This window comes from Symphalangus syndactylus, chromosome 17, assembly GCF_028878055.3.
Source record: "Symphalangus syndactylus isolate Jambi chromosome 17, NHGRI_mSymSyn1-v2.1_pri, whole genome shotgun sequence".
Taxonomy (NCBI): Eukaryota; Metazoa; Chordata; class Mammalia; order Primates; family Hylobatidae; genus Symphalangus; species Symphalangus syndactylus.
Genome location: NC_072439.2, coordinates 48,252,536 through 48,277,932, shown reverse-complemented (window position 1 = coordinate 48,277,932; position 25,397 = coordinate 48,252,536). Strand labels below are relative to the sequence as shown.

Genomic DNA, 25,397 nt, shown 5'->3' with positions numbered 1-25,397 from the left:
ATTACATTTTTCTTCTGGTACTTCAGAGATTAATCATATTCATCCTAAAATTAGTGACTACGAATCTTCTTTGGCAGGATGGCCCAACTTCCATTATAAATATCATAGACATTTTGCTTTTTTACCCCACCATGTTTAAGAAAAAAAAAAGTATGTGTGTATGTACAGAGTCAAGGAGCTAACAGGCCAGGCATGGTGGCTCACGCCTGTAATCCCAGCACTTTGGGAGGCTAAGGAGGGCAGATCACGAGGTCAAGAGATCGAGACCATCCTGACTAACATGGAGAAACCCCGTCTCTACTAAAAATACAAAAATTAGCTGGGCGTGGTGGCGGGCGCTTCTAGTCCCAGCTACTCAGGAGGCTGAGGCAGGAGAATCGCTTGAACCCAAGAGGTGGAGGTTGTAGTGAGCCAAGATTGTGCCACCACACTCCAGTCTGGCGATAGAGGGAGACTCTGTCAAAATAAACAAACCAACATACAGGAGATAAATGATTCTGAACTTCAAAAAAGTTACTTTAAGTTACATATCAGGTTTTGAAGGAATCTACAACTTTTCTGGTGGTTGGTTTCTTCCTTCTACTACCCGCCATAGTTTAACCATCCGATTTAATGCCTGATAGGTCATTCTGTAACACTTTCTATGTCTCCTACATGGCTGCTCTGAGTCAAAAGTGTGAAGGAAATCTTGAGTTTCTTCTTCATTGTCTCAGTTGATTTTTCTCCTCTTTATTGTCCTGTCTTCCCCATTGCCTTTTTCAACAACTTGTCTCTCAAAAAACTGCCCTCACAAACACACAGAAACATTTTGGTACCTTCTCCGCCTTGTCTGTTTCAAAATGATTTCTCCTTGTCACATTCTTAACCTCTTTCCCTCAACAACATTGCTGTTTCCTCTAGGCTAGGCAGCTGATCTGAGCGGGATTTCAGGAGACAGTTCCTTCCCAACACAATACCACCAGGAAAGGAAGCGAGATTCCATCCTGTGCCAGTCCTTATATTTTACACATATGATCTCCTAATAAGAGATCTGGAGGAAGGCATAGCTATCTCCATTTCACAGGATCAGGGTCAGAGAATTAAGCAGTTTGCCCAAGTTCATAAAGCTAGGAAATGCCTAGTTGGCATTAGTTCATGCTAATTCACTTTGAAACACAAAATTCATGCTATTTCACTATGTCATCTTGCTTTCTACCACATTCAGAATCAAACTCAAAATTTATCAGTCTAGCAATCATAGATTTCCTTGATCAGAGTCAAGTTTTTTCTTTTCTTTTTGAGATAGGGTCTCACCCTGTCACCCAGGCTGGAGTGCCATGGTGCAATCTCAGCTCAGTGCAGCCTCTGCTTCCAAACAACAATAACAAAAGAACTGAACAATGACCAAAAAAAAAAAAAAAAAAAAAAGCAACCCACGACTTTTTAACTGAACAAGCAAGTGGGTGAACTGAAGAAGATGATTTATGTTGGGTTCAAATTAGTAGCCTGAAAGAACAATTGGAAGAAGTATCTCAAAATAAGGAGCAATAATTCAAAGAGGTAGAAATCATAAGCAAAAAGATAGCAGACTTGGAAGAAAGATCCAGGAGACCTACATGCAAATATTAGAAAAACATAAGAGCACAGATTGAGGAGAGGCAAAGTTAGTTAAAATTAGATTTATTCAAGTCAGCAGATAGAAATGTATTACCAAGGTCCACACACTTAGACATATTCTGGTAAGATTTCTGAACTCCAAGGATTAAGATAAATCTTATAAAGAGACAGAAAGATCAAGCATGCAAATATCTATCTATAGACACATACATATACATATAGAAGAGGAAGAGGAAGAAGAAGAAGAGGAAGAAGAAGAGGAAGAAGAAAGAAGAAAGAAGAAGAAGAAGAAGAAAAAAAGAAGAAGAAAAGAAGAAGAAGAAAAAGAAGGAGAAACATTAGACTGATACAGGACTGTGTCATCTACAACTCAGGAGCTAATAAAAATTACTAATATCAGACAGAAAAGAACTACAATCCAATAATTTTATATCTGAGGCAAGATATCTTTTTTTTTTGTCAGGAGAAAAACTATATTTGTGGCTATGCAAGAATTCATAGAAAATATCATCCTCCTATTCCATCTTAGGGAAACCAGGTCAGAGTAGAAGGTGAAGAGAGGAAACAAAAATGGCAAGCAGTATAGCTTGCAGTAAGTAAAGTTAGATGCAAATAGGTGTTAACAGAGTGAGATTAATATAATAGCTAAATAAGCAATTTTTAAAAAGAAGAATTTACTGCAAGAGAAATCTAATAATAGCCTAGAACCCAAAGTATTAAGCCATATCAGCAAAAAAGGTATTTGAAAGTAGAATAGGGCCAGGTGCGGTGGCTCACACCTGTAATCCCAGCACTTTGGGAGGGCAAGGTGGGCGGATCACCTGAGGTCTGGAGTTCTAGACCAGCCTGACTAACATGGAGAAACCCCATCTCTACTAAAAATACAAAATTAGCCGGGCGTGGTGGTGCATGCCTGTAATCCCAGCTATTCAGGAGGCTGAGGCAGGGGAATCGCTTGAACCCGGGAGGCAGAGGTTGCAGTGAGTCGAGATGGTGCCATTGCACTCCAGCCTGGGCAACAAAAGCGAAACTCCATCTCAAGAAAAATAAAATAAAATAAAAAAGAAAGTATAATAGATTCTATTCTATAAACATTTAAAGGTAAACTGGCAGGAAGAATGGAGAAGTAAAGGTATTCAAAGGCCTCATTTATTGGTGGGAACAGTGAAAAAAAGAGTGATTTGGTTGAAAGGAAAAAGGATGTGGATTTCATATGATAGTCCAGAAACTTATGTGTGATGATAAAGGGAAGATAATTAACAAGAAAATGAGAATGTAGAGCAACCTGAACAAATCAGCAAAAATGAAGAAAGAAAAAAGAGGAAATGCAAAGTAAGACCAAAGATAAACATTAAATAAGATAGAATGAATAAAATAGTTGTTTACTTAACATGAATGGGCTAAATTTTCTATTGAAAAACAGAGACTGGCAGGTTAGGTTAAATAACAAAATTAAGCAATACACTGTTTATTGGTTTTTTAATGCTTAAAACAAAGTGAGTTTTTTAAAGACTGAAAAATGAAATGGACAAAGAGATATCACAAAGAGGAAGCAGAAATTCTTATTAATACCAGGTGGGCAGAATTTAATCTTAAAACCACCAATGATATTAAAGATGAGTAACATACAATGATAAAAAGAACTTTTTTTTTTTTTTTTTTTTTTGAGACAGGGTCTCACTTTGTTGCCCAAGCTGAAATACAGCAGCATGATAATAGTTCACTGCAGCCTTGAACTCTCGGGCTCAAGCGATCTTCCTATCTTGGCCTCCCAAAACACTAGGATTACAGGCATCAGTCACCATGCTGGGCCAAAAAGTACAATTTAGGTAAAAGATATACTAGTCATTTCTTTGTATGTATTAGATACAGCAGCTAAATACATAAACTGTTAGAAATGCAAGGAGAACTTCATTTAGAAATATATACGATATATGTCTTTCAGAATTATCCAAATCCAGTGGGGCAAAAAATAGTAATAATGACAAACAGAAATTAAACAGTAAAACTACTGAAATGATGGGATTTAGGACATACTACCCCAAAATATGGCAGCTTGCCATATTGAATATTTTAAGCTGAAGGAATCTGAAAAATGGCAGGTACAGAAAGGACACTCTGACTCTTTCTTCTCCCCTGAAATATGACGTAAGACCCTCATATGAGAGGTACCTTCCTGATACTCAGAGAGAAGGACACCTTTATCACCGAAGATGGGAAGATGGAGGGATGTTGAGAGGAATTCAAACCAATAGGCCTTGCTAAGTTTCCTCCAGTTTGCTATCCTAGCTCAAACCCTCTCTGCCCCATCATATTTTTCCACAACTTTCTACTCTTTGTCAAACCTAGTATAAAAATACTCAGGGTTAACTATTTCTTTGGGTCTTCATTTCCATTTCTGTGTTATGTAAAACAGACTTTAAATAAATTTGTATTCTTTTCTCTTGTTAATCTGTATCTTACAGCCCCAGCAAACAATCTAGAAGTGAGAAGATATTTTTCCTCCCCTACAATAGTAAACCATATATCCTTTGAGTAGAAAGTATTAAGTAGAAAATATTCATATTTTTGCATGTTCATGGAGTATTTATGACATTTGGTCATACTCTTGGTTGAAAAAAACTTAACTTTTTTTAAAGGTCAATTTTACAGGTCATATTCTCTAATAAAACTCAGAAATAAGAAATAAAGAATGACAAAAATTCTAAATACTTATGAAAAAACAACAACACTTCAATAAAGTAACAACACTTTAATAAAGTAACAACACTTTAATAGCTCTAGGTCAAAAAGAAAATAAAAACCAAAATTAAAAATTATTTCAAAGCAATGGCAAGAACTACTATTTATGTCAAACCAATAAGACATGGAAATCTATGAGAGGAATATTTGTAGCTTTAAGTGCCTTTACCATTAAAGATTAAGAGCTGAAAAGTAAAGAACAATACTCATCTTTAAGAAATTAGAAAAAGAAAACAAAACCAAACCAAAGTGGAAAGATTAAAATAGTGAAGAAGGAAAATAATGAACGAGAAAGCAAAATAATAAGTAAAATAGCAGAAAGGATAAATAGACCTAAAAAGGAAAATCAGTAGAAGCCTGACTAAGAGAAACATACACAAGGTAAGAAATAAGAGACAGACAATCAAATATAAGACACTGAAAACATTATAAGAGAATATTAGATTCAATGGCAACATTTCAAAAAACCTACAGGGAATAACTGATGTTCTTGCAAAATATAAACTAACACAATTGACCCAAGAAGAAACATAAAACTTGAGTAGATCAAATGCTACAGAAGAGAGAGAAGGAGGCTTAAAAGACCTACTATCTAAAAAAATCACCAGGACCAGATAGATTGTGATAAGTTCTAGCTGATCTTTAAAAACAAACAAGTAAACCAGGTAATTCATATGGAACTGGTACTTTTCCAGAATATAGAAAAAGCAATCTCTGGCCTTTCCTTTTTCCTCTTCATCATTTTTCCTCTCTTTAATGTTAGTCTCCCCATCTACCTCACCCAAATATTTTGGCTCATTTAACTGTCTTCACAGACTTGCTGGTTTCAACATCACTGCTCCTTGCCCCTTTCCCGACCACCTTCCCTCATCAAAATGTCTGCCTCTTCTGGCAGCTGGTCAAGCTGGGCCTTAGGAGAGCAATGTTGGCCTGCCCAGATACTGCTCGAGAGTTTTACTCTGGAGGTGCTCCTTTGAGCTAGAAGGCCCATCTTCCGTCCATGGAGAACACTGACTCCCTCTCCGAGGTCTGCTGTTTTTAGGCTTCCAGTAACAGAATACCAACTCAAAATGTCCTAAACAATAAGAGAATTTATTATCTTAAGTAATTCGATCGATTCCATGGTTCAGCAATATCATCTAGAATCCACCTTCCTTCTCTGTGCTGCTATTTATGACACTCACTTCATTGTAGGGTTGCTTTTCCTCATTGTCATAATATGGCTACCAGCACAACTGGGTACACGTGTGTCCTTGTCCATGTGCAGGATTCGAAGACAACTGGCTCTTTCCCCTGATAACTCTGGTGAAACACACCTCACATTTCTTTAGCCCAATCACAGGTAGGGGACACAGCTGGCTTTGAGTGATCATCTGAGGAAAGACTGTTAGAGACACAGCCACAATGCCCTTTTCAGTTCCCACCTCATTTTCCTAGTTGGTCAGCAGGGAAATCCAGCACTAACCACTAGGAATGCCCAACAGATATGGAATTTGTCACCATAAAGGGTACCAAGATATGCTATACCCCCCAAAATATGCCTTTTTGTTACGTTGAATATTTTAGCTAAAGGCCATTGAGACCAACACACACAGAAAAAGCTCTAAAAATAGGGCACAAATTTTCCTTTAATAAAGGAAATTTAGAACATTTCCATCTTTAAAGCTGTCTCCTTTTCCCTTACGGAGAAGAGGACTCAATAACTCTTATCAATGGAGAAAGCACTAAACAATCCTTGTTTACCATACTTTTCTTGGTCACCTTCCTATAACTTGCCTCCTGACCTAGAAGTCCCAAATCCCTTTTCCTTTATTTAGCTAAAAAATGGAATACTGTAAAAGCCTTAACCATCTGGCTGCCTCCTTGAGGAACATTTTTCTTTATAAACTCTGGTGTTACGTATGTAGCTATGTACATAATTAAAACTGTTTTTTTCTCTTGTTAATCTGTCTGTTATTTGTTTGATTCATGGACTCCAAGCCAATGAACCTAAGAAGGGTAAATAAAAATATTTTTTTCTACTCTGATAACCAATAGAAAAATTAATGCTTTGACACAGGAGATGCTTTTATTATTATTATTATTTTTACCACACCTCATCTTGATTAGTTACTTGTTTGTAGAAAGACTTCCCTCTTTGATTCTTTTGTTTTACAGCAGGAATGATTGAGATGAGCAGAGCATTATTTCAAATTCTCTCACAAGACTGAATTGTAAATCACTTACTGTTAAGACTGTGGCCAGTTGCCATTCAACTATACTTAATTCATACACTATTGCTATTGACATGTTTCTCAGGTGAGTGAAAAGTTTCTATGCCTCTGTATTTTAATTGGTTTAGCTCAAGTTTTTGGCTAAATGTGTTAAAGAAAAACAAAGCCAGTTAAAGCTAGTTAAAGATTATAAAGACAAACCAGTGTGGAACTGAGCTCAACTCCAATCCATATAGAGGCGACTGGGCATTTTAAAGGGAGAATGAGGGAGTGAAGAGAGAGAAACTGCCCGGCTCAACCAAAGTAATGGAAGTGAAAAATTACAATTATTGGGTAAAAGGGGTTGGCCAATGTGATTAGACCATCTGGGTTTGTTAACTAGTGCTTATCGAAGTTAGGCTCCTACCCTCCCACAGAGCCTGGGAGACAGGGGCCAAGTCTTCAGATGTTGGCTAGAACAAACAGTAAATTTTTCAACAACCTTGAGATTTCCCAGACAGGAACTTGAGGAGGGCTGGGTTGGCCGGGGTCAGGGCCTTGAGCTATGCTAGCGTTTAATCAAGTCTCTTGGTGGGGAAGTGGGCATGACAAAATCATTTGTGATGAGAGGAAAGAACAATTCTCAGATGTAGCCTAAAGAAATCACACTACAATAATGATTTTAATATTATAGCTGTTGAAATATGATTCTGCTTGGTCACTAAATTTATAATTTCACCTACTAATATAAAGTCAAATTAATACTGTGTATTGAACTTTTAATTGAATAGAGGACTAATGTGGACATTATGCCGCTGTCGTCCCTGAATACGTTCTTATGTAACAGAATAATAAAACCGGCTCCAAAGAGAGACTTAAATCCACTATTTGGAAAAACTTTTTAAAGTGGAAGAACAAGGTTTTGTGTCAAATAGTCAACATTTGTCCATTAGCTTTAAGTGATGATAGAAAATCATGGAGTTAGTAATAAAAACCTATATAGACATTTGAACAAGTAAATTAAATACAGAATAGAACTTTTTAGCCTTGTGAATTCTTTCATTGTAGAAACATTATTGAAACAACTGACAATAAATAATGCATGTTCTCTCTGGAGTTGTTAAAATAATATGTGCCAAATTAGTTCTCAGAATCTTTCCCCATGCACATTCACTCTTTGGGAACATATACGTGAAAATGTAAAAACTTTTATAAAGCTGATAAAAATGAAAAGCAATTCTAGTAAAACTGCCCATCATTCATTCATTATTGACTGTAAAATAGTGGTATCTTTGCAACCACAAGCAGTACTATGTGGAATAATTTGCTATAGAGAAATGGAGTAAATGTTTTGCTAACTCAGATATGCCTCTGGTGGGTTTGTTCTATATTGTATGCTGAAAGTCCAAAAGGAAAAAAATGTTGTCTTATTACAAACCACAGTTTGGACTTAGAAGATGACAATAGGTCATCTAAGATGAAAACAGCAAAACAATCCCAGTTGGGAATTTGCAAAACGTAGCTGAAAGGAGCCCCTCCAAGGTAAAACTCTCAAGCAGTACCTGGGCAGGCCAACATTGGTCTCTTAAGGCCCAGCTTCACCAGCTACCAGAGGAGGCCAGAGGAAGCCTAGGAGATCAGAATGGTTTCGGGGGACAGTTCCAACTATTCCCCATAGGCACACTGCCCAGGGTTGCCTCAGGACCTGTTCACTACATCCTGGCTGTTACAGCCAATTCATTGTGACTCAACTAGCCACATATACAGCTTGGGCTGCTGCTCCAAAGGGTACAAGCCATTAGCCTTGGCAGCATCCAGGTCCACATGGCACTAATTCTGCAGGCATGCAAAATGCCAGAATGATGGAGGTGTGGAGGCTTCCACCTAGATTTCGGAGGATGTCATGGAAAACCTGGGAGCCCAGGCAGAAACCTGCCACAAGGGTGGAGCCACCAGAGGAGCTCCCACAGGGGCAATGCCTAGTGGATCTGTGGGAACGTGGCCACTGTCGAGACCACAGAATTGTACAGCTACTGGCAGTGTGAAACACTTACCTGGGAAAGCTACAGGCACCAGACTCCAACCCATGCAGCAAGGCCACTGGGGTGGGCTTTCTGAGGCCTTGGGGACCCAGTCCCCATACCAGGGTGTCCAGGAGGCAGCACATGGAGTGAAAGATTATTTTGGAGCATTAAGATTTAATTGTCTGCCCTGCTGGTTTTAGATTTGTATGGGGCCTGTTCTTCCCTTCTCTTGGCCTATTTTTCCCTTTTGGAGTGGGAATGTTTACCCAATGTCTGTCCCACCATTGTATCTTGAAAGTAAATAAGTTTTAAAAAAAATTTTCGCAGGCTCTCAGATGAGACTTTGAACTTTTGATTTGGTGATGGAGCACATTAAGACTTTTGAAACTATTGGGAACAAGTGTTTCTATTTTGTATGCGAGAAGAACATGACTTTTGGGGCCTGGGACAAAATGCTATGGTTTAGATTTGGTTTATTACTCTCAAAACTCACGTTGAAATTTGATCCCCAGTTTGGCATTGTAGGGAGGTGGAGCCTAGTGGGAGGTGCTTGGGTCACAAGAATTAATCCCTCATAAGTAGATTAATGCCCTTCCATAGGAGTGGGTGAGTTGTTGCCCTCACAGAATGGAATTATTTACCAGAAAGCATGTTGTTACAGCAGAGAGCTTTGCTTCCTAGACTCTCGTTTCCCCCTTCACCATGTGATCTCTTTGCACATCCTGCTCACTTTTCTGCTTCTCCACCATGTTTTTAGCCAGAATGTAGCCTCACCAGAAGTTGGGTGCTATGTTGTTGAACCTCCCAACCTACATAATTGTGAGCTAAATAAACCTCTTTTCTTTATAAACTATCCAGCCATAGGTATTCTGGTATAGCAACACCAAATGGACTAAGACAAGGGGAAAAAAAACACGATTATCTCAATTGATGTAGTAAAAGCATTTGACAAAATTCAACAGCCTTTCATAATTAAAAAAAGAAATCAACAAACTAGGAATAGAAGGAAACTGCCTCAGTATAATAAAAGCCATATGTGAAAAAACTCACCGTGAACATAAAACTCAATGGTGAAAGACTGAAAGCTTTTTCTCTAAAATCAGGCACAAAGCAATGATGCCTACTTTTGCTACTTCTATTCAACATAGAACTGGAAGTTGTAAACACAGTATTTAGGCAAGAAAAAGACATAAAAGACATCCAAATCAGAAAGAAAAAAGTAGAATTGTCTCTGTTCACAGATGATATAATCTTATATGTTGAAAACCCTAATTCATCAAAAAACTGTTAGAAGTAATAAATTCAGCAAAGAAGCAGGATACAAAGTCAATGCACAAAATTCAGTTGCATTTCTATACACTAAAAATGAACCATCTGAAAACAAAATTATAAAAACAATTTCATAGCAACTTAGATACTAACTTAAGTGAGAAAAAATGTAAATATTGAAAACTACAAAACATTGCTAAAAGAAATTAAAGAAGACATAAATAAATAGAAAGACATCCCATGTTCATGGATTGAAAGATTTAATGTTGTTGAGATGTCAGCGCTTCCCCAAGTCATCAACAGAGTCAATGCAATCCCTATTAAAATTTCAAAGATAGATTTTCAGAAATAGAAAAACCCATCCTAAAATTCATAGGCAAACTTAGGTGGTCCCTGAATAGCCAAAGCAATCTTGCAAAAAAACAAAGCTGGGTGTAATACAATTTGGATATTTGTCCCTTGCAAATCTCATGTTGAAATGTGATCCCCAATATTGGAGGTAGGGCTTAGTGGAAGGTGTTAGGGTCATGGGCATAGATGCCTTATTAATGGCTTGGTGCCATCCTTGCAGTAATGAATGCGTTCTTTTTCTGTGAGTTACCATAAGATCTGCTTGTTAAAAAGAGTCTGGCCCCTCGCTCCTCTCTCTCTTTCTTGTTGCCTCTCTCACCATGTAGCATGCCTGCTCCCCCTTTGCCTTCCATCATGATTTTAGGCTTCCTGAGGCCCTCACTGGAAGCAGATATTGGCATTATGCTTCTTGTACACTCTGCAGAACTGTGAGCCATAATAAACCTCATTTCTTTATAAATCACCCAACCTCAGGTATTTCTTTACAGAAATGCAAAGTAAACTTCTTGTACACACTGCAGAACTGTGAGCCAAAATACACTTCGTTTCTTTATAAATTCACCCAATCTCAGGTATTTCTTTACAGAAATGCAAAACAGATTTCTTGTACACTCTGCAGAACTGTGAGCCAAAATACACCTCATTTCCTTATAAGTCACCCAACCTCAGGTATTTCTTTTTTTTTTTATTATACTTTAAGTTTTAGGGTACATGTGCACAATGTGCAGGTTTGTTACATATGCATACATCTGCCATGTTGGTGTGCTGCACCCATTAACTCGTCATTTACATTAGGTATATCTCCTAATGCTATCCTTCGCTGCCCCACCACCCCACAACAGGCCCCAGTGTGTGATGCTCCCCTTCCTGTGTCATGCTCCCCTTCCTGTGTCCATGTGTTCTCATTGTTCAATTCCCACCTATGGGTGAGAACATGCGGTGTTTGGTTTTCTGTCCTTGCGATAGTTTGCTGAGAATGATGGTTTTCAGCTTCATCCATGTCCCTACAAAGGACATGAACTCATCCTTTTTTATGGCTGCATAGTATTCCATGGTGTGTATGTGCCACATTTTCTTAATCCAGTCTATCATTGATGGACATTTGGGTTGGTTCCAAGACTTTGCTATCGTGAATAGTGCCACAATAAACATACATGTGCGTGTGTCTTTATAGCAGCATGATTTATAATCCTTTGCGTATATACTCAGTAATGGGATGGCTGGGTCAAATGGTATTTCTAGTTCTAGATCCATGAGGAATCGCCACACTGACTTCCACAATGGTTGAACTAGTTTACAGTCCCACCAACAGTGTAAAAGTGTTCCTATTTCTCCACATCCTCTCCAGCACCTGTTGTTCCCCGACTTTTTAATGATCGCCATTCTAACTGGTGTGAGATGGTATCTCAACCTCAGGTATTTCTTTATAAAAATGCAAAACAGACTAATATAAAAGGATTCACACTTCTTGATTTCAAAACTTACTATACAGTTACAGTAATCAAAACACTGTGGTACTGGCATAAAGTCACACATACCCACCAATGAAATAAAAGAGAGAGTCCAGAAACATACCCTCACATATGTGGTGAAATGATTTTCAATAATGGTACTAAGATCATTCAATGGGGAAAACACCATTTTTTCAACAAATTGTGCTAGAAAACTGGATATTCACATACAAAAGAATACCCAGTTTTCTGACACCATATATCACCTTATCTAATACCATATATAAAAATTGACTAAAAATGGATCAAAGATTGTCTTTGACTGCTTTGTGTTGCTATAACAGAATAACTGAGACTGAGTGATTTATAAAGAAAAGTTGACTTAGCTCATGGTTCTGCAAGCTGGTAAGTTCAAGAAAGATAGTGCCAGCATTCATTTGGCTTCTGGTGAAGGCTTTTGTTGCATGTGTTGCAATGCAACATGGTGGAAGGTCAAAGGGGAAGTGGAAACATGTCAAGAGGCAAAACCTGAGGGGCATTCTGGCTTTATAACAACTCACTCTTGTAGGAACTAATCGATTCCTGCTAGAAGCAATTCAGTATTGTCAGAAAGAGAGCACATTCACTACTGCAAGAACAGAACCGAACCACACACAAGGGCAGAGTCCTCATGACCCAGGTACCTCCCATTAGGCTCCACCTCTTAGAGGTTTCACTTCCCAACATTGCCACAAAGGGAATTAAGGTTTCAATATGAGTTTTAGTGAGGAAAAACCATATTCAAACATAGCAAATAACTAAATGTAAAATCTAAGGCTGTAAAAGTCTTAGAAGAAAATATGAAAATAGCATCAAAACATTGGATTTGTCACTGATTTCTTGGATAAGACATGAAAGATGCTGGCTGGGTATTGTGGCTCTCAGCACTTTGGGAGGTTGAAACATTGAAGATTGCTTGAGTCCGGGAGTTCAAACCAGCCTGGGCAATGAGTAAGACCCTATCTCTACAAAAATATTTGTTTAAAAAATTAGCTGGACATGGTGGTGCATGCCTATAATCCTAGCTACTCAGGAGGCTGAGACAAGAGGATTGTGCTTGAGACGATGCTGGAGGCATCACACTACCTGACTTCAAGATATATTTCAAGGCTGTAGTAAACAAAATATCATGATATTGGTATACAAACAGACACATAGGCCAATGGAACAGAATACAGAACCCAGAAATAAATCCATGTATTTGCAGCCAACTGATTTTTGACAAAGTTGCCAAAAACATACACCGAAAAAAGGACATTGTCTTCAATAAATGGTGCTAGAAAAATTTGATATCTATATGCAGAAGAATGAAACTAGACCCCTATCTCTCACCACATACAAAAATGAACTCAAGATGGATTATAGACTTAAACATAAGATCCGAAACTGTAAAACTACTAGAAGAAAACATAAGAGAAACATTTTAGGACATTGGTTTTGACAAATATTTTATGATTAAGACCTCAAAAGTACAGGCAACTGAAACCAAAAATAGACAATTGTGACTATACTAAATAGTTTCTGTACAGCAAAGGAAACAATCTACTGAGTGAAGAGACAATCCACAGAATGGGAGAAAATATTTGCAAAATGTTCATTCAATAAAGGACTAATATCCAGAATATACAAGGAAATCTGAGAGCTCAACAGTTAAAAAAAAAAAAAAAAATCCTATTAAAAAGTGGGCAAAAGCCATGAATAGACATTTCTCAAAAGAAGACATACAAATGGCCAACAAAATGCTCTACATCACTAATCATCAGAGAAATGCAAATAAAAACCACAATGAGCTATCATCTCGTCCCAATTAGAATAGCTATTATCAAAAGACAAAAAATAACTAATGCTGGCAAGGATGAAGAGAAAAGGGAACTCTTATACACTGTAGGTAGGAATATCAATTAGTACAGCCATTATGGAAAACAGTAGGGAGATTTCTCAAAAAAACTAAAAATAGAACAACTACCATACAATCCAGCAATCCCACTACTTGGTATTTATCTAGAGGAAAAGAAATTGGTATATTAAAGGGATACCTGCACTCCCATGTTTATTGCAGTATTCACAATAGCAAGAATGTGGAATCAACCTAAGTGTCCATCAATGGATAAATGGATAAAGAAAATGTGGCATATATACATAATGTAATACTATTCAGCTGTAAAAAAAAATAATAAAATCATGTCATTTGCAGCAACATGAATGGAATGGGACATCATGTTAAGTGAGATAAACCAGGTTCAGAAAGACAAATATTGCATGTTCTTACTCATATGGGAGAGCTAAAAATGTTAATTTCATGGAGGTAGAGAGTAGAAAGATAACAGAGGCTATGCGTGGGTGGGGACAGGAGATAAAGAGAGGTTCGCTAACGGGTACAAACACAGTTAGAAGGAATAAGTTTTAATGTTCAATAGCAGAGTAGGGTTACTATAGTTAATAACAATGTATTGCATATTTCAAAATAGCTAGAAGACTTGAAATGTTCCCAACACATAGAAGTGATAAATACTTGAGGTGATGGACACCCCAATACCCTGACTTGATTATTACAGTCTATGCATGTAACAAAATATCACCTGTACCAGGCCGGGCGCGGTGGCTCACGCTTGTCATCCCAGCACTTTGGGAGGCCGAGGCGGGCGGATCACGAGGTCAGGAGATCAAGACCACGGTGAAACCCCGTCTCTACTAAAAATACAAAAAAATTAGCCGGGCGTGGTGGCGGGCGCCTGTAGTCCCAGCTACTCGGAGAGGCTGAGGCAGGAGAATGGCGTGAACCCGGGAGGCGGAGCTTGCAGTGAGCCGAGATCGCGCCACTGCACTCCAGCCTGGGTGACAGAGCGAGACTCCGTCTCAAAAAAAAAAAAAAAAAAAAAAAAAAAATATCACCTGTACCTCATAAATATGTACCAATATTGTCTATCAATAAAAATTGTGCATCAAAAGACAGTATCAACAGAGTAAAATGCAACCCACAGAATGGAAGAAAATATTTGTAAATGATATATCTGATAAGGGATTGATAGCCGAAATATAAATGGAACTCATAAAACTGAACAACAAAAAAGCAAACAACCCAATTCAAAAATGGGCAAAAGACTTTATAGGCATTTCTTCAAAAATATGCAAATGCCCAGTAAGGACATAAAAAGATGCTCAACCTCACTAATCATCAGGGAGATGCAAATCAAAAACTGCAAAGAGAGACCACCTCGCACCCATTAGGATGGCTACTGTAAAAAACAAAACAAAACAATTCCAGAAAATAACAAATGTTAAGCAAGGATATGGAGAAATTGGAACCCTTGTGCATTGTTGGTGGAAATGTAAAATGGTATGGTTGCTGTGGAAAACAGTCACAAACTGAAGAATTATCATGATCTAGCAATTCCACTTCTGGGAACACACGCAAAAAAATTGAAAGCAGAGATTCAAAGAAATGTTTGTATAGCCACGTTCATAGCAGCATAATTCATAACAGGTAAAATGTGGAAGTAACCCTATTATTCATCAACAAATATATTCATCAACAAATAAATAGATAAGTGAAATGCGGTACATACATACAATTGAAAATTATTCAACCTTTAAAGGAAGGAAATCCTTACACATGCTACAACATGGATGAACTTGAGGATACTGTGTTAAGTAAAACATGCCAGTTACCAAAAGACAAATACTGATTCCATTTATTTGAGATACTTATAAGTCAAAATCATAGAGACAGAAAGTGGTATACTGGTTGCCAGGGACTAGAAGAAGTGGTGAATGGAGAGTTATTCTGTAACAGGTACAGAGTTTCAGTTTTATAAGATTAAAATAGTTATAGAGATGGATCCTGGTGATAGTAGCACATTATGGGTGTATTTAACACACCTTTACACTGATCTATACATTAAAAAATGGTTAAGATGATGAATTTTATGTTATATATATTTCCACAATGAAAAAAATTAGAAAAAAATTTAAATTGGAATATTTCAATATAATATTTTGAAGAGACAGGGCCTTGCTCTGTTGCCTAGGCTGAAGTGCAGTGGCTTTATCATGGCTCACTGCAGCCATGTGATCTTCCTGCCTCAACCTCCCCAGTAGGTAGGATTGCAGGCACACACAACCATGCCTGGCCAATTTTTAAAATTTCTTATAGAGACAGGGTCTCAATTATGTTGACCAGACTAGTCTTGACCTCTTAGCCTCAAGCCATCTTCCTGCCTTCGTCTCCCAAAGTACTGAGATTACAGGTGTGAGCCATCCCACCCAACCACAGATGGTTTTTGTCTTTATAATTCTGTGTATTCCAAATTTTCACCAATGAATGTGAATTAATTTGGTAATTAATATAATTAACAAGAAAGGGGATTTTTTATGTGTTCAGGGGTAAGCTCTACCTACAGGAAAAATTATATAGAGAAACCAATTCCTTTTTTTTTTTTTTTTGAGGCAGAGTCTCGCTCTGTTGCCTAGGCTGGAGTGCAATGGTGCGATCTCGGCTCACCGCAACCTCCGCCTCCCGGGTTCAAGCGATTCTCCTGCCTCAGCTTCCCGAGTAGCTGGGATTACAGGCGCCTGCCACCACGCCCGGCTAATTTTTGTATCTTTATTAGAGACGGGGTTTCACCATGCTGGCCAGGCTGGTCTCGAACTCCTGACCTCAGGCGATCCGCCCGCCTCGGCCTCCCAAAGTGCTGGGATTACAGGCATGAGCCACCGCACCCGGCGAGAAACCCATTCCTAACACGGTCTAACAATATTGTGTTAGACAATGAGGAAATGCTCTCTGTGTGCCTGATGTTTGTTAGGTCCTGAATATTCAAAAATAAAAGACATGGTCTCTGTCCTCATGGAGCTTAGACTCTAGAAGGAGACAAGTTTTACTATAATATTTATTGAGAACTCATTAGCATTAGGCATTTTACTTAGATCATCTCACTTAATCTTCACAGTCATTCTGTGAAGTAGATATTATTTTTGTCCTTTTACATAGGGGGAAGCTGAGGCTTAGAGAGGTCAAATGACTTGGCCAAGATCACAGCTAGTAAGTAACGAAGGAGAGCTTCAAACTCAGGCAGACCAGCTCCAGATGTTCTTTACCAAAATTGCCGCAGGCAACTGTGATCAAGGTGACATGTGCTAAGATAGAGGTAAATACAGAGTGTTATCAGAGCACTCAGAATGTGTGTCTAACCCATACTGAATGGAGGAAAGGATGCTTAAGGCTTCCTGGAGGAGGTGGTGTGGTCACAGAACAGAACGGAAGTAGGAGTTGGGGCTAGAATAGGTTCTAAAGGGTGTTCCAAGCAGAAGCAGCCCTGTGTGCCCTGAGCCCAAGGGCATAGACTGTGGCACACTTAAGAATGCAAGTGGTTCAGTGTGGATCGAGCAAGGGTGCAAGGGAATGTGATGGCTTGAGAAGCAGGGAGCAAGACTGGAACCTTGTGAGAAAAGGATATATTTGCCTCATCCAATAGTATCATGCAAAATGAAAATCTTTCTATCAGCTTTGCACTGCTCGGTAAGAAAAAGGGTTAAGCAGGCTTGCAAAATCCCGTTCCTGTTTGACTGATTACTGCCATGGCAACCCAGCAGCAGCCAACATTGTCAAGGCCTCTTCTTTGGATACAATAATACATAGTGATAAAACTTACCTCAAGGCTTTATATTTTTGCCATCAGTTAAAATTTTGTTCTTGGTTATGGTGAAGATGTTTTCAAATTACATAAAAAAGGAAAAAGAAAAAGTATATTTTGAATAAAGTACTAGAAATTATGCATGTGCTTTAAGAACTTGAAGCCCTAACATTTCAGGAGTTCTGAAGGGGCTTTCTCCCTGCTGTGAATAAGGACTTGGCAGAAGGTAAACAATGACGCAGCACTTTGCAGTTTCACAAAGCATTAGCCCCATTATGTCTGTCATGATTTCTGTGGAGGTGAATAGCTACCCCTTCTCCCCTCCTTTCACTTTTAACTCTAGCTGAAAGAGAGGAGCCAGTCTCACTGTTATTGCTGGGTGACAACTGTGTGATGGGTGGGAACTTGTTTTTAAAACAATCCACAAATATTTAGATACAGTACCATTCTCAAAGGCATTCCCAAATCAGGCAGCTTCTTCAAAAAGGGCAATTCCGTAGAGTAACTGAAGGCATCTCAGCTTTGAAGGGAGACCTAGCTGGGTTCCAATCTCAGCTCTCACTCCTGGCAGCTTCACCTTCATACTTTACCTGACCTCTAGAAGCTCAACTTGTAAAATGGAACTTATACATTTTTCCTTGCAATGTAGTTGAAAGGATTGGAAATAATGAATGTATATTTGACAAGCAACATATTATTTGTTCAACAATTGGTCATAGCTATTGTTATTATTCAGGGTCACAGACTCAGATGATAATTCAGATCATAAAACACCATGAAATGGCTTCGGCAAAAAGTTTGGAACCCTTGATTTACATATCATATTTCATCAATTCTACAACATAAGGTACTTCACGTTTTCACATCTCTAAAACTGGGATGTCTCTCACAACATACGTGTCATATTTAATTGGCAGTGACTTTTCTTTCTTAGTTGATCATAAAATTATAATAGAGTGTCTTACAATGGAAGAAATCTTAGATTAGATGAAATAGGGTAGCTCCTTTCAGCATATGGAACATTTACTTTGGTTATAAGCCAACAAATAAAAGAAGGAGCCAAATACAATTTCTATGCAATAAATCTCTGATAGAAAAGATAAGATTCGTGGCAAGTACTCATCTCATCTTTCTGAACTGTTGCAACCCGGCAACACATCTGTTCCTAAGAGAAGACATGTCAGAATCATCCATCCACTCAGTCTCCTATGTGATCCATACCATCTGGTGCCCTTGTTCTGCATCTCCTCACCCTTCTTCTCCCCACCCCATGGATTCCTGCTAAAACAAAACAAAACAAAACAAAACAAAAAATACTTAGTTTGAGACTTTCAAAGTTGTTTCTAAAATGGAACCAGGCAAAATGTAATGAATATAATTTTACAGGCTTGCAGAAACAGGCTAATCACAGTCTTATTGTTGGGGGAGGCAGTAGGAAGATGCACACACACACACACACACATATACACACACACACACACACACACACACCCCTCTGTCCTACACTACATATTTCTGCCTTGAGACTTCACGTGATGATCCCCAGAACTGGGGCTCTAAGGGATTATGAGTAGTTGGGACCCCAGAGTTGCTGTTGTCACCTGCTTAGAAACAGGAGACCCACACACATACATTTACTCTTTTAGGTAGCAGAACCAGATTATAAGTAGGTTAGGAGGCACTTGACTGGAGAATCAATCTACGTAAGTGTTAAAATGTCATTGGCGTAAATTAGGACTATGATACCAACTAAGATTTTTAAAAGCAAAAACCCTTGAGGTTTTTGAAAGGGACTCTACGTGGTGGCTGAAACATAAAGTTGGTTCTGTTACCTGGAAAGGAGATACTGACCTCTAGAAGAAATGGTTAAAAACAAAACAAAACAAAACCCCAGCTCCCTCAGGTGCTAAGCATGATTCAAATGAGTGTTTTCGTAGTGCTCATAAGGAAGTCATAGAGTACACTTATGGGATGAGCTTCTGAAATCCTGTGCCTGAAATAAATACTTGTGGTAAGTTAAAAGGACTACCAGAAACTGCCAAGGACCTACCATGTCACTCTCCTTACAAGCTAACAAATTAGCCTGCTACTGTTTCATGGATGCTGGTAGAAGATACGCATCTCCTGGGTCAAATGGTTTGGAACAAAGGGCAGTCAGTGCCTTGCTTGCAAGATGTGTAGAGACCCTGGAGAACTGTCTCCCATCAATGATGTAATATGTTAAATGCATGTGACATAGTGGAATATAGCATAGTAGGTCCCACCTCACTAAACAAACACATATTGAAACACATAGAGAAAGAATATCTGTGGAAAGGGGCAGAGATTTTAGACTATCTAGAAAGTCCACATGGTCCAGCTCTAGCCTGGAGCACAGCAGGTTTAGTCTTCCCATGGAAACGAACTTGAATGAAAAGGTCAGTTCATGGAGAAGGAAATAGGACAAGGGAAACAGAATTGTTCTTTTATTCTTTGTTCAGAGACATACATATTATGTATTTCATAATTCAGAGGAAAGAATAAAACTGATTATTTAAAAGTATAGTAATTGGAAAAATCTTTCACTGAAGGCAATGCAGAGCTTCAAAATTTAGCTATGGAGAGCTAATACGTTCAAAGTTTAGTTATGGAGAGCTAATTCTTTTCCTCTTTCTGTATAGATGACTTTTCCTTTCCTTTGATGATATCTAACAGTTCATAGTTCTTTGTCCTTATATTTAAAGGACTTAAATTGGGAGATAAAGTTGCCAGATTTAAGATGTATGGAACTTGAATTATTTTAAATATGTATATCAAATCAATTGGAACATTTTGCATGATTTTAAACTGTGTAATTCAGTACAACTTGAATTTCTAAATTTCTATATTCTTTTTTTTTTTTTTCTTTATTTGAGACGGAGTCTCGCTCTGTCGCCCAGGCTGGAGTGCTGTGGTGCGATCTCGGTTCACTGTAAGCTCCACCTCCTGGGTTCACGCCATTCTCCTGCGTCAGCCTCCCGAGAGCTGGGACTACAGGTGCCTGCCACCACACCCAGCTAATTTTTTTGTATTTTTAGTAGAGACAGGGTTTCACCGTGTTAGCCAGGATGGTCTTGATCTCCTGACCTCGTGATCCGCCTGCCTCGGCCTCCCAAAGTGCTGGGATTACAGGCATGAGCCACCGTGCCTGGCCTAAATTTCTATATTCTAAGCATTTTCTCCTTTTCCTAGAATCATTACATTTCCTTATAGTATTCTATGTAATAATCATTTTCTAAATAACTTCTACTAACTGTCAGCCTAGTGTTATTTTATTTTATTTTTTTGATACGGAGTCTCACTGTGTTGCCCAGGCTGGAGTGGAGTGGCACGATCTAGGCTTACTGCAACCTCCACCTCCCAGGTTCAAGCGATTCTTCTGCCTCAGCCTCCAGAGTAGCTGGGACTGTAGGTGTGCGCCACCACACCGGCTAACATTTTTTTGTATTTTTAGTAGAGACAGGGTTTTGCCATGTTGGCCAGGCTTGTCTCGAACTCCTGATCCAGGTGATCACTCAGGTGATCCACCTGCCTTGGCCTCCCAAAGTGCTGGGATTATAGGCCTGAGCTACCACGCTCAGCCCTAATGTTATTTTAGAAGATAACATTGATACAATACTATTACCTAATCTGTGGAACTTAATCAAATTTCTCCAATTATCCTTTTTCTGCTCTAAAATTTAATTCAGGATCCCACATTGTGTGTAATTTTCATGTCTCCTTATTCTCCTCCATCTGGATCAATTCCTTTATCTTTACTCTCTATGACCTTGATATTTTGAAGAGTCTTTCAATTTGGGTTTGTTTGATGTTTTCTCATGATTCAACAGAGGTTATCCATTTTTGGCAAGAAGACTCCAGAAGCAATATTGTGTCCTTCTTGGTGTATATCTCAGGAGGTGCATGATGTCAATAAACCTCATATTACAAATGGTAATATTGACTTTGGTTAATGTGGTCTTGGCCAGGTTTCTCCACCTGGAATTTATGATTTTTCCCCATTGTAACTAAAAAGTATGTTGTGGGGAGATAATCTGAGACTCTGCAAATATCCTATTTCTCATCACATATTTGTTTACTAATTTTTAACATCCATCAACATTGCTAGCCTATAACAGTTATTACTATAGTGTTTACCAAAGAATGATTTTCTATTTCTATCATCTATCCGCATTTATAAATTGGAATTCTACTGTAAAGAAGAATTGAATAAATAATTTATTCAGTTATCTACGTATATCAGTTGTCTTTGTTTTGCAGTATATGACGTTGATTTTACGTGTCAACTTGACTGGGCCACAGGGTGCCCAGATAGTCAATTAAGCCTTACTTCCGGTGTGTCTGTAAGAGTGTTTCTGGATGGGATTAACATTTGAGTGGACAGACTGAGTGAAGCAGATAACCCTCTTCAGTGTGGGTGGGTCTCATCTCATTTGGGTGAAGGCCTGAATAGAATAAAAGACTAAGCAGGAAAGAATTATTTCTCTCTATGTGATGCTCCTCTAGCTGGGACCTTGGTCCTCTCTGGCCTTCAGATTTGAATTTAGACTGGAATTTACACCATCGGCTTTCCTGCTTCTCAGGCCTTCAAACTCAGACAGGAATTATACCACTGGCTCTCCTGAGACTCCAGCTTGTCAATGGTAAATCTTGTAACTTCCTGGCCTCCATAACCACATGAGCTAACTCCTTATAATAAATCTCTTTATATATACAGTCACACATTGCTTGATGACAGGATAAGCTTTGAGAAATGTGTCATTAGGTGATTTTGTCTTAGTGTGAACATTGTAGACTGCACATACACAGTCTAGACGGTATAGCCTACCACACACCTAGGCTATATGGTATAGCCTTTTGCTCCTAGGCTGCAAACCTGTACAGCATGTTACTATTCTGAATACTGTAAGCAACTGTAATACAATGGTAAGTACTTTCGTATCTAAACATATTTAAATGTAGAAAAGGTACAGTAAAAATACAATTTAATCTTATAGGATCACTGTTGTATATACAGTCCATCGTTGACTAAAATGTTGTTATGCAGCCTATGACTGTATATTTATAAATATATGTGTATGTATGTGTGTGTGCATATATTATATATAGAGTATATATATATAAAATAATATCTTATTGGTTTTGCTTTTCTGGGGAACTCAGAATAAAACACAGTATACAGTCAAAATACTATTTTCCAAAGTTACTTATGTTAGTTCTTTTCCTCTGTGTTCCCTTTATGTCATGTTGTTCATTTGTAATTGTTCGCTTGTTACCATTTATATTAATTTTAAAAATTAAGTCCTATCCTATCTGCACAAAATTCTCAAGGACTTTCTACCTCAAAGTCAAATTAGAAGTCCTTTCCACATGGCCTAAGCCTACATGATCTGGCCCTCTTATGCCTCTCTAACCCCATATCCTTACCAGACTCTTGCTAACCCCAGTCAGTTCACACTGGCCTCCTTGCTGCTCCATAAGCTCCTCGCTGCTCAACACACCCCATGAGCTCCTACCTCAGTGCCTTTGTACTTGCTCTTCCCTCTGCTTGAAATGCTCTCCCCCATGTATCAACATGGGTGAGGCCCCCACTTCCTTCAGCCTTCTGTTCAAGAGGCATCTTACATAGTTCTTTCCTTTTTTTTTTTGAGATGGAGTCTCACTCTGTTGCCCAGACCGCAGTGCAGTGGCATGATCTCGGCTCACTGCAACCTCTGCTTCCTGGGTTCAAGTGGTTCTCCTGCCTCAGCCTCCCTAGTAGCTGGGACTAAGGCACACACCACTGTGCCCAGCTAATTTTTGTATTTTTTTTTTTTTAGTAGAGACGGGGTTTCACCATGTTGGCCAGGGTGGTCTCAAACTCCTGACCTCATGGTCCTCCCGCCTCGACCTCCCAAAGTGCTGGGATTACAGGCTTGAGCCACCGCGCCGGCCTATTTCTTTGGCTGCCTTAGGTACAGGAATACAAGCTCCACGAGGGCTTTGCTTTATTTACTGTCATACTCCCTGATCTAGAGCAGTACCTGGAACTGTTGTAGCAGTAGAAACTAAATACATATGTATATATTTGTTATTGGACATTTCTCCCCTCCAACTTTGTTAAAATAGGATTGACAAATAAAAATAGTACACATTTAAGATGTACAATATGATGATTTGATATATAGGCATATTGTGAAATTATTATTACAATCAAGCTAATTAATACCAAACATTTGTTGAATTAACCTAATTCATATTTCATTAAGAAATATAAATGCTTGAGGGGATGGGTTAAAAAAAGAAATATCTTAAGATGTTTTAGCTGTTAATAATAAGTGTCAACTGATAAATTGCCAGCAGAAGGACTGGCAATCTGTATTTCTGCCTTGAATCCATATTACAGTAACTGTGTGGGTACAGAATGTGATTTAGTCTATTCATTAGAATGTTTGCCTTCAATATACTCCTCTGCATCTCTTCTAACAGCTGCCTGTCCTTATATAAATGAAACATGTTTTCTCCTAAATTCTCCACAATGAATAAGTATTATTTTTGTGATCAGAGAAAAAGAAAAAGCTATTAAAACAAAGAGCTCGCACGTTAAAGCATAAATCTTTGCCATAAAATGATTGTGATACTTCTCCCAACTCTTCACTCTTCAAGTTGATAGGCTCCAGAGTCAACTTTTAAAGGATCTGTCTGAAAAAGTTACCCTGAAACATAAGTGCAACTATAGGTAGGCCATTTACTAATGTGTAAGCCAGCCTGAAAAAGACAGTTATCTCAAATCACTTAACAGCAAGAGGCAGAATAAGGAACTAATAACAGGTAGCAGAAAGTGTGAGGCAACTATTGCGCTGCTTCTCAGGGAATTTGACAAAGGGAGAGAGAATGGAGCCATAATTGGGGTGAGGATGCCAATGTTTCTTCCTGTAGTTTAAACACAATGAAGCGGGGATAACTCTGGTGGGAAAGCACTTAAGGTGAGTGAAGTGTATTGTCAGCTCTGGGTTAGAGTATTTGGAAGCTAGATACAACATACCAAATTTATGAAAGTAATTGAGTGATGTCTAAACTGAGAAATAATAGCTAGAAAGCTGTTTCCATTCGTTGAGAGCACAGATTTATTTCTGTAAATTGAAAAGACTGGAAATAGCCAGAGGGATTGTTAGGCTAATGGTATCTTCCACTGAGTTTTCTGGGGAAGATTCTCAGCAGTGCCATTTCACTTGGAATGTTACCAAGCCTAAAGGAATGAGGACAGTGGAAAATGAAATGGGGATGGGGAAGGAGAAAAAAAGGAGACAGAAGGTGCTCACTTTGTAAAATCCCATGAAATAGAGAAAAAAATTTTAAGAGTGACAAATGTTGAAAACAGCTGTGATCCCTCTGGTAACAGAGATACTCAAACAATTTAAGAGACTCTAGTCAGCCGCACCAAAATCCAGAGGATAGAGTAGACACATCTGAATTAATGATGCATAAATTTGTAAAACTAAGGGTGCATTTCCTTCCTAGAGTAGAAGGCTTTCCTTTGTGGTGAACAACTGGACAAAGTATTGAAAAATAAAGCCTGTATGGACATCAAACATGGCTCTCTGGGCCTTTGTTTTTTTCTCCTAGGAGTCATTTAACTCTAGAAAACTGAGGCAACACAAATAAACCCTTGATCCCCCATTAAGACTGGGAGTTTCAGGGGCTATGGTGAATTGCTTCTTATGTTGTGCTACTCTGCCTGTAAATTTGCTATAGCAGATACCTTTGGTTTCCTGCCCTGTAGCTAGTCCCTACTCACTCTCTTCTAACAGAATTCTAAATTTTTTTGTAGTATCCACACTTTTCCAAGAAACCATGGGCATTAGGATAGCTGGTCCCATTCTCATTTCCGAGCGTCATAATTTGATTATACTAACTGCTGTGGATTTAATGTCCCCTCTAAAATCATAATAAAATTTAATTATCATTGGGATGGTATTAAGAAATGGGACCATTAAAAGGTTATTAGGCCATGAAGGCTCCCTCATGAATCGGTTAATGTCATTATTGTGGAAGTGGGTTCATTATTGTGAAAATGGGTTGTTATAAAAGTGAGTTTGGTCC

General features: G+C 38.5%; 1 pseudogene; it reads left to right on the top strand.

Moving 5' to 3' along the window:
• The first annotated feature begins 6,562 nt into the window (after nt 1–6,562).
• The window catches only part of LOC129465748 (interferon-induced transmembrane protein 3-like), a 31,976-nt pseudogene continuing 13,141 nt past the window's right edge, over nt 6,563–25,397 (top strand).